Here is a 16,072-nt window from a genome sequence, read left to right as displayed (position 1 = left end):
GTTCTCTATCATTGTCATTTGATGTTGTGTGGAAAGTGCTTTCGCGCATTGATTTGCAGCTTATAATCATAGACTGTATATAAGAAATATATGCATATATACGTATAATGCAACCTGTGTGGTGCAGTAGGCTAGTAATCTTTTTTAAGAAAGTAACTGTATTCTGAATACACCAATTTAAACTGTAACTATAACGGAATACAGTAACTCGTATTTTGTATTTTAAATACGTAACTCCTAGGCTAATCCGTTACTCCCCAACCCTGACCTCTACTCAGGAGAGCTTGTTTTCAAAGCTGGTGTATGTGAATACAGGAGGCAGACTCGATCTCGGCCTCTCTACTTTATATAAAATGAATGCAAACAGTTTAGGAGGTTCGCGCATGCGTAGTCTGTTCTCAAGGGGGGAAAACGTAATATTAACTGGGAAACCAAACCTTGAACTAAGGATTTAATCCAAAGGAAGGGACAAAACATGGTGAGGACTTTCCGAATGGAATGGTACGAAAAGAAAGACTGGTTGTGTGGCTGTGGTCAGGCTAGCAAGCAGTTCTGCTTTCCATGTCTACTTTTTTTGGCGGGGAGTGACAATGTATTGGTCAAAGAGGGATATTGTGACCTGAACAACCTGCCAAGGGCTTTGCTGAAGCACGACAAATCTACAAACAAAGTAGGCTAAGTGTCCGCCCTACTTGCTTGCTAATGGTGTTGCATGGTGCGCCGACACCAAAACTTTTGTTTCCTCTGTCCTTCTTTTTCACTACCGCAGACAGCGCAGTTGTCTGTCTGTCCCCCCCCCCCCCCCCCCACACACACACACACACACACACACAATGCAGATTACAAATTATATAGCAAAATCAAAATGTTTTCTGAAAACTCCACCTGTTCTACATGTTGCCAACTACCTCTGTGGTGATTTTTAAGTTTTTTCACTGTACCATTTTCTGATAATCTGATGCTGAAGTCATACACCAGTGTACAGTAGCTCCAACTTCTCTCTCCATAGGCAGATTAAAATATTAATTAAAAATAGAAATCAAATTGTTTTCTGAAAACCACACCTGATTCTTGTTCTATGTGTCCTCAACTACCTCTGTGGTGATTTCTAAACACACACACACACACACAGTATAGCTGTTTGTGAATTTAAAACTCCATTGACAAAGGCCAATATTTCTAATCATTATTTATAATATTAATTGTATACCTCAAGGTCATCAGGAGCAATGTTGCTGTCATCAACAGCTGAGTCATCAATATTTGTCAGCATGGTTTGAATGTTGTCAAAGTGCTTCTGAACATTTTCAGAGCTGCAAGGGCTGGAGAAGATGACAGTGCAGCTGAGGAGCATTTCATCAAACTCACTGATGGAAGTAGCTGATGTCAAGAGTCCAAACACATGCATGGCCAGCTTGTAGTTGTTTGGGCGCACTACAAGAGAAATACAAATCATTGCATTTTCATAATAAGCAGGATGGCCAAAGTCTTCTGCAGTGCCTTTCCCTGTTAAGATGTTATAATAACTTTGGAGCAAGGCCTGGAGGCTTGTTTTGCAGAAAACCATTGTTATAGCCTGCATTAGGACCAGGGAGCCATCACATATTACCATGATTGGACTGGTGTTTTTTTTTTTTGGTGTTCATATTGTTTTGCATGATCTGTTTGAAAAGCACTAAGAAAATATAGAACAGAGGCTGTTGTGTGGTCACATGTGAGATATGTAGCGACTGGAAAAGGAGAAGAACCCTTCTTTGGGTTTCTGACCACCAGCTCGTACACATAGAAAGGACCCTCGCTGTTTTTTGATCTTTTAAGGATGCTTCCTGTTGCATCCAGGTACACAATGTCCTCTTTTTATCTTTTGTGGAAAATGCTGATACTTCTCTTTGACCAAAGCATCACACCCTTGGGATGAAGTAAAACCTTCTGAAGCACTTCAGGATCCTCTTTTTGTTCTTCTACTATCTTCTGGAGACGAAGTGTTTCATTATTATGTTTCCTTTCCTTCAGTCTTTGTCTGCAGGTCATTGATTTAAGAACTCCTGGTGATGGGGCTTCATCTCTGCAGCCTGATTCTACCACAAATTCCTCCAGTTTTTCTAAGTTTTCCAGATAGAGTGCCCTTGGAAGAGTGTTTAGAAGTTGCTGGTACATCTTTTTTTGATCGTCAGTTCTGACAGGTCGCCTTTGCAGCTCTGTACTATGCACTACTGTGTTGCCTCTGAAGGACACGTGTGCTTTAAGTGTGGTCTCATTTTGCACAATGACATCTAATTCTACTTTGCAGTCACTGAAGGAGCATTGGGCAGAGCATTTAAAAAGAGGTGAAATCCTTTTGGAACCCTGAACTTTGACCCTGTGTCCTAAAAATGAAAAACTGCAATGTGGATGAATTTTGCGAATACCATGTGATACTCACAAAATAGGTGTTTTGTTAAGATTATTTTTCACTTTTTGGTTTATTGCAAACATATTTTATTTTATTCTGACTAATAGAATCTGTAATGAGAGATTACAGAGAAACACACAATGTCATGCTGTTGCATAAAATGGATACTTGGTGGCAGCACCCACCAGTAGCGTCACTCTGGGACTCTTAGCAGTGCGCAGGGGAAGTTGAGCTCATAATCCAAATGAATGGAGAAGGAGCAACTGTTGTCCTGTGTCGCAGATTTATTTATTAGGCCATATTTTCAATATTTCCAGGAAAACTCCATCTGAGGATTATCTATATATCTGTCAGCGGAGACCTAGCCAGGACCTGATACAACCAGCTGAAATAATATTAGTCCATTGCAGTCCCTTGAAGTGGTCCTTCTTTTGAGTTCTCCTGAGTTTTGTCCAATCAGTGCGAGTGATAAAAAAAAGAAGGTGGAGGAGGAAGATTCTAGATGAAGAATTCTTCTTCTTTGTCATGAGTGACATCATCCTCGTTATCAGTCCAGGTAGTGTCACTGTCTTCCTCTTGGACCTGCAGGACAAACATTATTAAATTAGGAAACTATATTTTGTTTGTAAAGTACTTAGCTACATTTTATTGTGTAATAACTTAATATTTAACATTTGCGATGGTTTTTGAAAAAATACCATATTATCACTATACATAGAGATAAATGAGTATATGTAATGTGCAAAAAAACTTTGTAATTCCTTACATCTTCCTCTGCCTGGGCATTGGTCACCCCTCTTTTAAAGCTTTGTCCTCTTGCTCTTGTATTAAGTCCTTCTTCACTGTTTGTTGCTTGGTATCGTCTTCCTTTTGAAAAACATCTTCTTCTTGTGCAGCTTCCAGCTGTGGTGCATCTTCATCTTCTTCAACCATTTTTACCACCTTTGATTCTTCTTTATTTCCATCCTCTTGTTCAGATTTGTGTTCTTTTAAAGCTCCATCCTTTGCTTCTTCTTCTTTTTCAATGTCATCAACAGTGTCAGTCTGTGCTGTATCTCCATCTGAAGGATGGTATTTCACATCAAGTTTGATTAATTAACAAAGTATTTTTGTACAACAAACAACATATTACAGAGACTACATATGAAGACCTAACAAGAAGATGGACATTAGCTTATAAGAAGGTTATAAACAGTTTGATAGATAGATAGATAGATAGATAGATAGATAGATAGGTAGATAGATAGATAGATAGATAGATAGATAGATAGATAGATATGTCATACCTTAGTACTTTTGATGTGTGCCCTTTTCAGTCTATATCTATTTGTGGATGTGTTCGATACACCCAAAACTGTGCACAGTTCCAGCCAGAAGTTAGGGTCTTTTGATGGACACTGCCCTGTTTTCTGCACAGATAATGAATCCAGAAGTTCTCTGGTGTGTTTTGAGATGTCCTCATGAGATACATATTTTCTTTTCGACTGTTGAGGCAAAAGCAATCTTTTTAACAGTTGAAGAAAATAATTTGCAAACTTTAAATGAATGTATGAAAAAAAAGCAAAATTATGAAATGTGTTAGTATAGCATATAGTTCTTACCCTTCCAAATGTTTTGAAGACAATTCTAGATGGAAAATGTTTAAAAAATAAAAATTAAGTTCATTTCTTTTAAATTCAGTAGTTTAAAACAGTTACAATATTAGGGAACTTCAGCAATTTTCATGTCCACCTGATGATATTATTTTCCTATACATTTTAATTTTAATAAATGTTTTCCCATAAAACCAACAATGCACTGTTATCAAACAAACAAACAAACTGTGCTTAAAAAAGAATCAAATGTATGCACAAAAAGGTCAACTTAGTATTATGCAAAAAAAAAAAGAAAAAAAACTCACCCATCTTGTCTCTTTTGCTCTGTCATTTCTAAATTCTGATGACGAATATGTAGGCCTAAACAGGCATTATTTTCCGCTTTTATCTTTTCTGATTGGATCAAAAAAAATTCCAGCGTGGAGGAATGAGGAATTGTCGTTTAAATCGAAATTCTACTGCAGGCTTTGTCAATTAAGAACGCAATACCTGATGCGCCAGTCCGCTGAGAGCATCCCTCGTGATAATGTGACGTAGTTTGTCCAAGAGGGCCTCTTAGTTTTCACATTATTATTCTAATTAAGTTTTCTAAAAATTACTACCATAAAAATGAATTAATTAGGCTACTCAAAAACATACTGTAATCAAAATGGGTAAATGGTCCATTTATTTAAAAATGATTTATTGTATGAGTGAATATCACATATTGAAGACATTAAAGTTATGACAAATCAAACTAGAATAGCTTTTTGTCAAAACGTAATAATTATACAATTTATAAGTAATCATATCTTTTTACAAATGAAATGTATGCTTTTATGCCAAAACTGAAATGTCCTTGCTCTGAGGTTTAAGGCTATCTATCTAGAACCGATGTAGTCTATCTATGTACAACATAACATTGTTATTAATAAATATTTTGTTTGCTATGTCCCATGAATCAAAACTTTTTCAAAAACGTTGGAGAGTTGGACTGCAGGTAAGTAATGGAGAGACACAGTATGTTTAAACCAATAAAAACACCTATCATAACACATTAAAATACATTACATATTGGCAAAAACTGAAAAAAGGGGCAAAATGTTTATTTTGTTCATTGAATATTTTATTGATTGATTGGGCTACAACATGTCCTTACACCTGCTTTAAAGCAAAATTAAAAGCCATAGAAGACATACGTGGGAATAAACAGATATGTTGTTGTTTGCTATTGTTGATTTTTTTTTTTTTAAATCGCAGTGTTTAGGAAATTGCAATTGTAAAGCAGAAAGCCATGATGGGAGTATCTGGAGATCTGTTGCCTATATGTTGCACACATTTCTCACATCTACTGTTTCAAAAGCTCCACAAGGTCACATCACTCAGTAGGTCAAGTGAATAATCAGGTGAAACCTTGAGTGTGCTACACATTTTGTGTTAGTTTCCTTAGTTTTCAGCCTGCTCACTGTCTGGTGTTCCGGTGATCATTTCAGTTTGGTTCAGTCTCTTTCCCGCTTAGCACTAGTGTTTTTGTGCTTTTGTGTAATAAACTTCAAAGCCGATGAAGAGACTAAATAACTAGATCTGCCATTCATCTTTTTATCCCGATCGTGGGTCCACATCTTCATTGTTATACATGGTGGGCGGGAGGATGATGAACTGAAAAGAAGAGGGAAGTGACCGGTTGATTTGGGCTGCTGCTGGGATGAGGGGATATCCTGGAATATGGACAGACACACACACACACACACACACACACACACACACACACACACACACACACACACACACACATCAGAGCATCAGGTTTTCAGAAAATGGTTCAGTGAATCAACTTGAAAATCACCACAGAGGTAGTTGAGGACACATAGAACAAGAATCAGGTGGAGTTTGTGGAAAACAATTTGATTTCTATTTTTAATTAATATTTTAATCTGCCTATGGAGAGAGAAGTTGTAGCTACTGTATGCTGTGTATGACTTCAGCATCAGATTATCTCAAAATGGTTCAATGAACCAACTTGAAAATCTCTACAAAGGTAGTTGGGAACATGTAGAACAACAGTCAGGTGGAATTTGTAGAAAACAATTTGATTTCTATTTTTAATTCATATTTTAATCTGCCCATGAAAGCAGGTTTTGTACTGTACGCTGTGTATGACTACAGTAAAAGATCATCTCAAAATGGTTCAATGAATCAACTTGAAAATCTCTACAAAGGTAGTTGGGAACATGTAGAACACGAATCTGGTGGAATTTGTGGAAAACAATTTGATTTCTATTTTTAATTAATATTTTAATCTGCCTATGAAAGCAGGTTTTGTACTGTATGCTGTGTTTGACTTCAGCATCAGATTATCTCAAAATGGTTCAATGAATCAACTTGAAAATCACTACATAGGTAGTTGGGAACATGTAGAACAACAGTCAGGTGGAATTTGTAGAAAACAATTTGATTTCTATTTTTAATTCATATTTTAATCTGCCTATGGAGAGAGAAATTGTAGCTACTGTACGCTGTGTATGATTTCAGCATCAGATTATCTCAAAATGGTTCAATGAATCAACTTGGAAATCTCTACAAAGGTAGTTGAGAACACATAGAACACGAATCAGGTGGAATTTGTAGAAAACAATTTGATTTCTATTTTTAATTCATATTTTATCTGCCTATGAAAGCAGGTTTTGTACTGTACGCTGTGTATGACTACAGTAAAAGATAATCTCGAAATCGTTCAATGAATCAATTTGAAAATCTCTACAAAGGTAGTTGGCAACATGTAGAACACGAATCTGGTGGAATTTGTGGAAAACAATTTGATTTCTATTTTGAATTCATATTTTAATCTGCCTATGGAGAGAGAAATTGTAGCTACTGTACGCTGTGTATGATTTCAGCATCAGATTATCTCAAAATGGTTCAATGAATCAACTTGGAAATCTCTACAAAGGTAGTTGGGAACATGTAGAACAACAGTCAGGTGGAATTTGTAGAAAACAATTTGATTTCTATTTTTAATTAATATTTTAATCTGCCTATGAAAGCAGGTTTTGTACTGTATGCTGTGTATGACTTCAGCATCAGATTATCTCAAAATGGTTCAATGAATCAACTTGGAAATTACCACAAAGGTAGTTGAGGACACATAGAACACGAATCTGGTGGAATTTGTGGAAAACAATTTGATTTCTATTTTTAATTCATATTTTAATCTGCCTATGGAGAGAGAAATTGTAGCTACTGTACGCTGTGTATGATTTCAGCATCAGATTATCTCAAAATGGTTCAATGAATCAACTTGGAAATCTCTACAAAGGTAGTTGGGAACATGTAGAACAAGAATCAGGTGGAATTTGTAGAAAACAATTTGATTTCTATTTTTAATTCATATTTTTATCTGCCTATGAAAGCAGGTTTTGTACTGTACGCTGTGTATGACTACAGTAAAAGATAATCTCAAAATGGTTCAATGAATCAACTTGAAAATCTCTACAAAGGTAGTTGGCAACATGTAGAACACGAATCTGGTGGAATTTGTGGAAAACAATTTGATTTCTATTTTTAATTCATATTTTAATCTGCCTATGGAGAGAGAAATTGTAGCTACTGTACGCTGTGTATGATTTCAGCATCAGATTATCTCAAAATGGTTCAATGAATCAACTTGGAAATCTCTACAAAGGTAGTTGGGAACATGTAGAACAACAGTCAGGTGGAATTTGTAGAAAACAATTTGATTTCTATTTTTAATTCATATTTTAATCTGCCTATGAAATCAAGTTTTGTACTGTACGCTGTGTATGACTACAGTAAAAGATAATCTCGAAATCGTTCAATGAATCAACTTGAAAATCTCTACAAAGGTAGTTGGCAACATGTAGAACACGAATCTGGTGGAATTTGTGGAAAACAATTTGATTTCTATTTTTAATTCATATTTTAATCTGCCTATTGAGAGAGAAGTTGTAGCTACTGTACATTGTGTATGACTTCAGCATCAGATTATCTCAAAATGGTTCAATGAATCAACTTGAAAATCTCTACAAAGGTAGTTGAGGACACAAACAACAAGAATCAGGTGGAATTTGTAGAAAACAATTTGATTTCTATTTTTAATTCATATTTTAATCTGCCTATGAAATCAAGTTTTGTACTGTACGCTGTGTATGACTACAGTAAAAGATAATCTCAAAATGGTTCAATGAATCAACTTGAAAATCTCTACAAAGGTAGTTGGCAACATGTAGAACAAGAATCAGGTGGAATTTGTAGAAAACAATTTGATTTCTATTTTTAATTCATATTTTAATCTGCCTATGGAGAGAGAAATTGTAGCTACTGTACGCTGTGTATGACTTCAGCATCAGATTATCTCAAAATGGTTCAATGAATCAACTTGGAAATCTCTACAAAGGTAGTTGAGGACACATAGAACAAGAATCAGGTGGAATTTGTAGAAAACAATTTGATTTCTATTTTTAATTCATATTTTAATCTGCCTATGAAATCAATTTTTTCACTGTATGCTGTGTATGACTACAGTAAAAGATAATCTCGAAATGGTTCAATGAATCAACTTGAAAATCTCTACAAAGGTAGTTGGCAACATGTAGAACACGAATCTGGTGGAAATTGTGGAAAACAATTTGATTTCTATTTTGAATTCATATTTGAATCTGCCTATGGAGAGAGAAATTGTAGCTACTGTACGCTGTGTATGATTTCAGCATCAGATTATCTCAAAATGGTTCAATGAATCAACTTGGAAATTACCACAAAGGTAGTTGAGGACACATAGAACACGAATCTGGTGGAATTTGTGGAAAACAATTTGATTTCTATTTTTAATTCATATTTTAATCTGCCTATGGAGAGAGAAATTGTAGCTACTGTACGCTGTGTATGATTTCAGCATCAGATTATCTCAAAATGGTTCAATGAACCAACTTGAAAATCTCTACAAAGGTAGTTGAGGACACAAACAACAAGAATCAGGTGGAATTTGTAGAAAACAATTTGATTTCTATTTTTAATTCATATTTTAATCTGCCTATGAAATCAAGGTTTGTACTGTATGCTGTGTATGACTACAGTAAAAGATAATCTCGAAATGGTTCAATGAATCAACTTGAAAATCTCTACAAAGGTAGTTGGCAACATGTAGAACAAGAATCTGGTGGAATTTGTAGAAAACAATTTGATTTCTATTTTTAATTCATATTTTAATCTGCCTATGAAAGCAGGTTTTGTACTGTATGCTGTGTATGACTTCAGCATCAGATTATCTCAAAATGGTTCAATGAATCAACTTGGAAATTACCACAAAGGTAGTTGAGGACACATAGAACACGAATCTGGTGGAATTTGTGGAAAACAATTTGATTTCTATTTTTAATTCATATTTTTATCTGCCTATGAAAGCAGGTTTTGTACTATACGCTGTGTATGACTACAGTAAAAGATAATCTCAAAATGGTTCAATGAATCAACTTGGAAATCTCTACAAAGGTAGTTGAGGACACATAGAACACGAATCAGGTGGAATTTGTAGAAAACAATTTGATTTCTATTTTTAATTCATATTTTTATCTGCCTATGAAAGCAGGTTTTGTACTGTACGCTGTGTATGACTACAGTAAAAAATAATCTCGAAATCGTTCAATGAATCAATTTGAAAATCTCTACAAAGGTAGTTGGCAACATGTAGAACACGAATCTGGTGGAATTTGTGGAAAACAATTTGATTTCTATTTTGAATTCATATTTTAATCTGCCTATGGAGAGAGAAATTGTAGCTACTGTACGCTGTGTATGATTTCAGCATCAGATTATCTCAAAATGGTTCAATGAATCAACTTGGAAATCTCTACAAAGGTAGTTGGGAACATGTAGAACAACAGTCAGGTGGAATTTGTAGAAAACAATTTGATTTCTATTTTTAATTAATATTTTAATCTGCCTATGAAAGCAGGTTTTGTACTGTATGCTGTGTATGACTTCAGCATCAGATTATCTCAAAATGGTTCAATGAATCAACTTGGAAATTACCACAAAGGTAGTTGAGGACACATAGAACACGAATCTGGTGGAATTTGTGGAAAACAATTTGATTTCTATTTTGAATTCATATTTCAATCTGCCTATGGAGAGAGAAATTGTAGCTACTGTACGCTGTGTATGATTTCAGCATCAGATTATCTCAAAATGGTTCAATGAATCAACTTGGAAATCTCTACAAAGGTAGTTGGGAACATGTAGAACAACAGTCAGGTGGAATTTGTAGAAAACAATTTGATTTCTATTTTTAATTAATATTTTAATCTGCCTATGAAAGCAGGTTTTGTACTGTATGCTGTGTATGACTTCAGCATCAGATTATCTCAAAATGGTTCAATGAATCAACTTGGAAATTACCACAAAGGTAGTTGAGGACACATAGAACACGAATCTGGTGGAATTTGTGGAAAACAATTTGATTTCTATTTTTAATTCATATTTTAATCTGCCTATGGAGAGAGAAATTGTAGCTACTGTACGCTGTGTATGATTTCAGCATCAGATTATCTCAAAATGGTTCAATGAATCAACTTGGAAATCTCTACAAAGGTAGTTGGGAACATGTAGAACAACAGTCAGGTGGAATTTGTAGAAAACAATTTGATTTCTATTTTTAATTAATATTTTAATCTGCCTATGAAAGCAGGTTTTGTACTGTATGCTGTGTATGACTTCAGCATCAGATTATCTCAAAATGGTTCAATGAATCAACTTGGAAATTACCACAAAGGTAGTTGAGGACACATAGAACACGAATCTGGTGGAATTTGTGGAAAACAATTTGATTTCTATTTTGAATTCATATTTCAATCTGCCTATGGAGAGAGAAATTGTAGCTACTGTACGCTGTGTATGATTTCAGCATCAGATTATCTCAAAATGGTTCAATGAATCAACTTGGAAATCTCTACAAAGGTAGTTGGGAACATGTAGAACAACAGTCAGGTGGAATTTGTAGAAAACAATTTGATTTCTATTTTTAATTCATATTTTTATCTGCCTATGAAAGCAGGTTTTGTACTGTACGCTGTGTATGACTACAGTAAAAGATAATCTCAAAATGGTTCAATGAATCAACTTGGAAATCTCTACAAAGGTAGTTGAGGACACATAGAACACGAATCAGGTGGAATTTGTAGAAAACAATTTGATTTCTATTTTTAATTCATATTTTTATCTGCCTATGAAAGCAGGTTTTGTACTGTACGCTGTGTATGACTACAGTAAAAGATAATCTCGAAATCGTTCAATGAATCAATTTGAAAATCTCTACAAAGGTAGTTGGCAACATGTAGAACACGAATCTGGTGGAATTTGTGGAAAACAATTTGATTTCTATTTTGAATTCATATTTTAATCTGCCTATGGAGAGAGAAATTGTAGCTACTGTACGCTGTGTATGATTTCAGCATCAGATTATCTCAAAATGGTTCAATGAATCAACTTGAAAATCTCTACAAAGGTAGTTGGCAACATGTAGAACAAGAATCAGGTGGAATTTGTAGAAAACAATTTGATTTCTATTTTTAATTAATATTTTAATCTGCCTATGAAAGCAGGTTTTGTACTGTATGCTGTGTATGACTTCAGCATCAGATTATCTCAAAATGGTTCAATGAATCAACTTGGAAATTACCACAAAGGTAGTTGAGGACACATAGAACACGAATCTGGTGGAATTTGTGGAAAACAATTTGATTTCTATTTTTAATTCATATTTTAATCTGCCTATGGAGAGAGAAATTGTAGCTACTGTACGCTGTGTATGATTTCAGCATCAGATTATCTCAAAATGGTTCAATGAATCAACTTGGAAATCTCTACAAAGGTAGTTGGCAACATGTAGAACAAGAATCAGGTGGAATTTGTAGAAAACAATTTGATTTCTATTTTTAATTCATATTTTTATCTGCCTATGAAAGCAGGTTTTGTACTGTACGCTGTGTATGACTACAGTAAAAGATAATCTCAAAATGGTTCAATGAATCAACTTGAAAATCTCTACAAAGGTAGTTGGCAACATGTAGAACACGAATCTGGTGGAATTTGTGGAAAACAATTTGATTTCTATTTTTGATTCATATTTTAATCTGCCTATTGAGAGAGAAATTGTAGCTACTGTACACTGTGTATGACTTCAGCATCAGATTATCTCAAAATGGTTCAATGAATCAACTTGAAAATCTCTACAAAGGTAGTTGAGGACACAAACAACAAGAATCAGGTGGAATTTGTAGAAAACAATTTGATTTCTATTTTTAATTCATATTTTAATCTGCCTATGAAATCAAGTTTTGTACTGTACGCTGTGTATGACTACAGTAAAAGATAATCTCGAAATGGTTCAATGAATCAACTTGAAAATCTCTACAAAGGTAGTTGGCAACATGTAGAACACGAATCTGGTGGAATTTGTGGAAAACAATTTGATTTCTATTTTTAATTCATATTTTAATCTGCCTATGGACAGAGAAATTGTAGCTACTGTACGCTGTGTATGATTTCAGCATCAGATAATCTCAAAATGGTTCAATGAATCAACTTGAAAATCTCTACAAAGGTAGTTGGCAACATGTAGAACACGAATCTGGTGGAATTTGTGGAAAACAATTTGATTTCTATTTTGAATTCATATTTTAATCTGCCTATGGAGAGAGAAATTGTAGCTACTGTACGCTGTGTATGATTTCAGCATCAGATTATCTCAAAATGGTTCAATGAACCAACTTGAAAATCTCTACAAAGGTAGTTGAGGACACAAACAACAAGAATCAGGTGGAATTTGTAGAAAACAATTTGATTTCTATTTTGAATTCATATTTTAATCTGCCTATGGAGAGAGAAATTGTAGCTACTGTACGCTGTGTATGATTTCAGCATCAGATTATCTCAAAATGGTTCAATGAATCAACTTGAAAATCTCTACAAAGGTAGTTGGCAACATGTAGAACAAGAATCAGGTGGAATTTGTAGAAAACAATTTGATTTCTATTTTTAATTAATATTTTAATCTGCCTATGAAAGCAGGTTTTGTACTGTATGCTGTGTATGACTTCAGCATCAGATTATCTCAAAATGGTTCAATGAATCAACTTGGAAATTACCACAAAGGTAGTTGAGGACACATAGAACACGAATCTGGTGGAATTTGTGGAAAACAATTTGATTTCTATTTTTAATTCATATTTTAATCTGCCTATGGAGAGAGAAATTGTAGCTACTGTACGCTGTGTATGATTTCAGCATCAGATTATCTCAAAATGGTTCAATGAATCAACTTGGAAATCTCTACAAAGGTAGTTGGGAACATGTAGAACAACAGTCAGGTGGAATTTGTAGAAAACAATTTGATTTCTATTTTTAATTCATATTTTTATCTGCCTATGAAAGCAGGTTTTGTACTGTACGCTGTGTATGACTACAGTAAAAGATAATCTCAAAATGGTTCAATGAATCAACTTGAAAATCTCTACAAAGGTAGTTGGCAACATGTAGAACACGAATCTGGTGGAATTTGTGGAAAACAATTTGATTTCTATTTTTAATTCATATTTTAATCTGCCTATTGAGAGAGAAGTTGTAGCTACTGTACACTGTGTATGACTTCAGCATCAGATTATCTCAAAATGGTTCAATGAATCAACTTGAAAATCTCTACAAAGGTAGTTGAGGACACAAACAACAAGAATCAGGTGGAATTTGTAGAAAACAATTTGATTTCTATTTTTAATTCATATTTTAATCTGCCTATGAAATCAAGTTTTGTACTGTACGCTGTGTATGACTACAGTAAAAGATAATCTCGAAATGGTTCAATGAATCAACTTGAAAATCTCTACAAAGGTAGTTGGCAACATGTAGAACACGAATCTGGTGGAATTTGTGGAAAACAATTTGATTTCTATTTTTAATTCATATTTTAATCTGCCTATGGAGAGAGAAATTGTAGCTACTGTACGCTGTGTATGATTTCAGCATCAGATAATCTCAAAATGGTTCAATGAATCAACTTGAAAATCTCTACAAAGGTAGTTGGCAACATGTAGAACACGAATCTGGTGGAATTTGTGGAAAACAATTTGATTTCTATTTTGAATTCATATTTTAATCTGCCTATGGAGAGAGAAATTGTAGCTACTGTACGCTGTGTATGACTTCAGCATCAGATTATCTCAAAATGGTTCAATGAATCAACTTGAAAATCTCTACAAAGGTAGTTGAGGACACAAACAACAAGAATCAGGTGGAATTTGTAGAAAACAATTTGATTTCTATTTTTAATTCATATTTTAATCTGCCTATGAAATCAAGTTTTGTACTGTACGCTGTGTATGACTACAGTAAAAGATAATCTCAAAATGGTTCAATGAATCAACTTGAAAATCTCTACAAAGGTAGTTGGCAACATGTAGAACACGAATCTGGTGGAATTTGTGGAAAACAATTTGATTTCTATTTTTAATTCATATTTTAATCTGCCTATTGAGAGAGAAGTTGTAGCTACTGTACACTGTGTATGACTTCAGCATCAGATTATCTCAAAATGGTTCAATGAATCAACTTGAAAATTACCACAAAGGTAGTTGGGAACACATAGAACAAGAATCAGGTGGAATTTGTAGAAAAACAATTTGATTTCTATTTTTAATTCATATTTTAATCTGCCTATGAAAACAGGTTTTGTACTGTATGCTGTGTATGACTTCAGCATCAGATTATCTCAAAATGGTTCAATGAATCAACTTGAAAATCTCTACAAAGGTAGTTGGGAACACATAGAACACGAATCTGGTGGAATTTGTGGAAAACAATTTGATTTCTATTTTGAATTAATATTTTAATCTGCCTATGGAGAGAGAAATTGTAGCTACTGTATGCTGTGTATGATTTAAGCATCAGATTATCTCAAAATGGTTCAATGAATCAACTTGAAAAGGGTGGGTGTGAACCACCTGGTTTTATAATAAATGTTTCCCCTGTTCTAATTCTAATCCTGTGGTTTGGTATTCGGTTTTGTTTACTCATATTATGTTGTGCATTTGATTGAGTGGGTCTATAGCTGCAGTGAAGGAGCTGTGCTTAGAATAATGCATGGGAATTTTAAAGCTCATAATAACAGTGTAGCTACACAATAAGATCACCAGACCTCTCCGCACCATAATCACAGTCATATGCTCACGTTTGTTGGTTACTGTGGAGACATGCTATTATCAAACACTAGAAGTGCCTCACCAATTCATCTCCCATGCAAAGATGTTGTCAATTCATATAACAAGGTATTCCAGACTCTGAACAAAGCTTTGGAGCTGATGGGTTGTGCATTACTCAACTAATATGAGGCATATCAACTTAATGTATTTGAGCCCTCTGATTGAAATGTGTCTGGTAACCATGACGGGTAAATCTTTCATCTGAAACAAGGATCAACTCTTCCTCTTTCCAGCTGTGCAGCGTCACTGTGGAGGATTCACAATGATGGAAAAAAACAAGTAGATAATTCAAAGTGTGTGTAGAAGACACGTAAACCTTTTTTTTTTTTGATGGCCCCATGTCTAGGCCCATTACTACTATTGATGACACTGTGGGGGTTTTCAAGAAATGTGGAGGCTTGAACAATTTTGAAAAACTTGCTCATGGTGAACCGGATGACTTCATTAGTTGTGGGCTCAGTATTTTTAATTTTAGATTGCTTTTAACATCCATGAGAAATAGAGTAATAAATAAGAAAAATAGAGTGAGAACAATGAAAAACACACTGTATCGCTGTCCAAATAACACTGTAGCTTTATAAAACTAGATAAATAAAGATAGAATACATAGTAGTAGTATGAGCCTGTTTGCCAGTATACCATCTTTATTAAAGTATTTAAAGTATCTCAGTCTGCAAAAATTATCTCATAATGTATACTGTATACTTGATGGCACTCTGTCTTCACTATTATTTCCCTGTTGGTTAATCTGTGATGGTTCAGGTCATCACCCAACCAATCAGAGCTCAGTCAATCATCACGGACCACCTCAAATCATCCAAATTCTGACACAATCAAAA

This window comes from Scomber japonicus, chromosome 7 (assembly GCF_027409825.1).
Source record: "Scomber japonicus isolate fScoJap1 chromosome 7, fScoJap1.pri, whole genome shotgun sequence".
Classification (NCBI taxonomy): domain Eukaryota; kingdom Metazoa; phylum Chordata; class Actinopteri; order Scombriformes; family Scombridae; genus Scomber; species Scomber japonicus.
Note: the sequence above shows the minus strand (reverse complement) of the source record.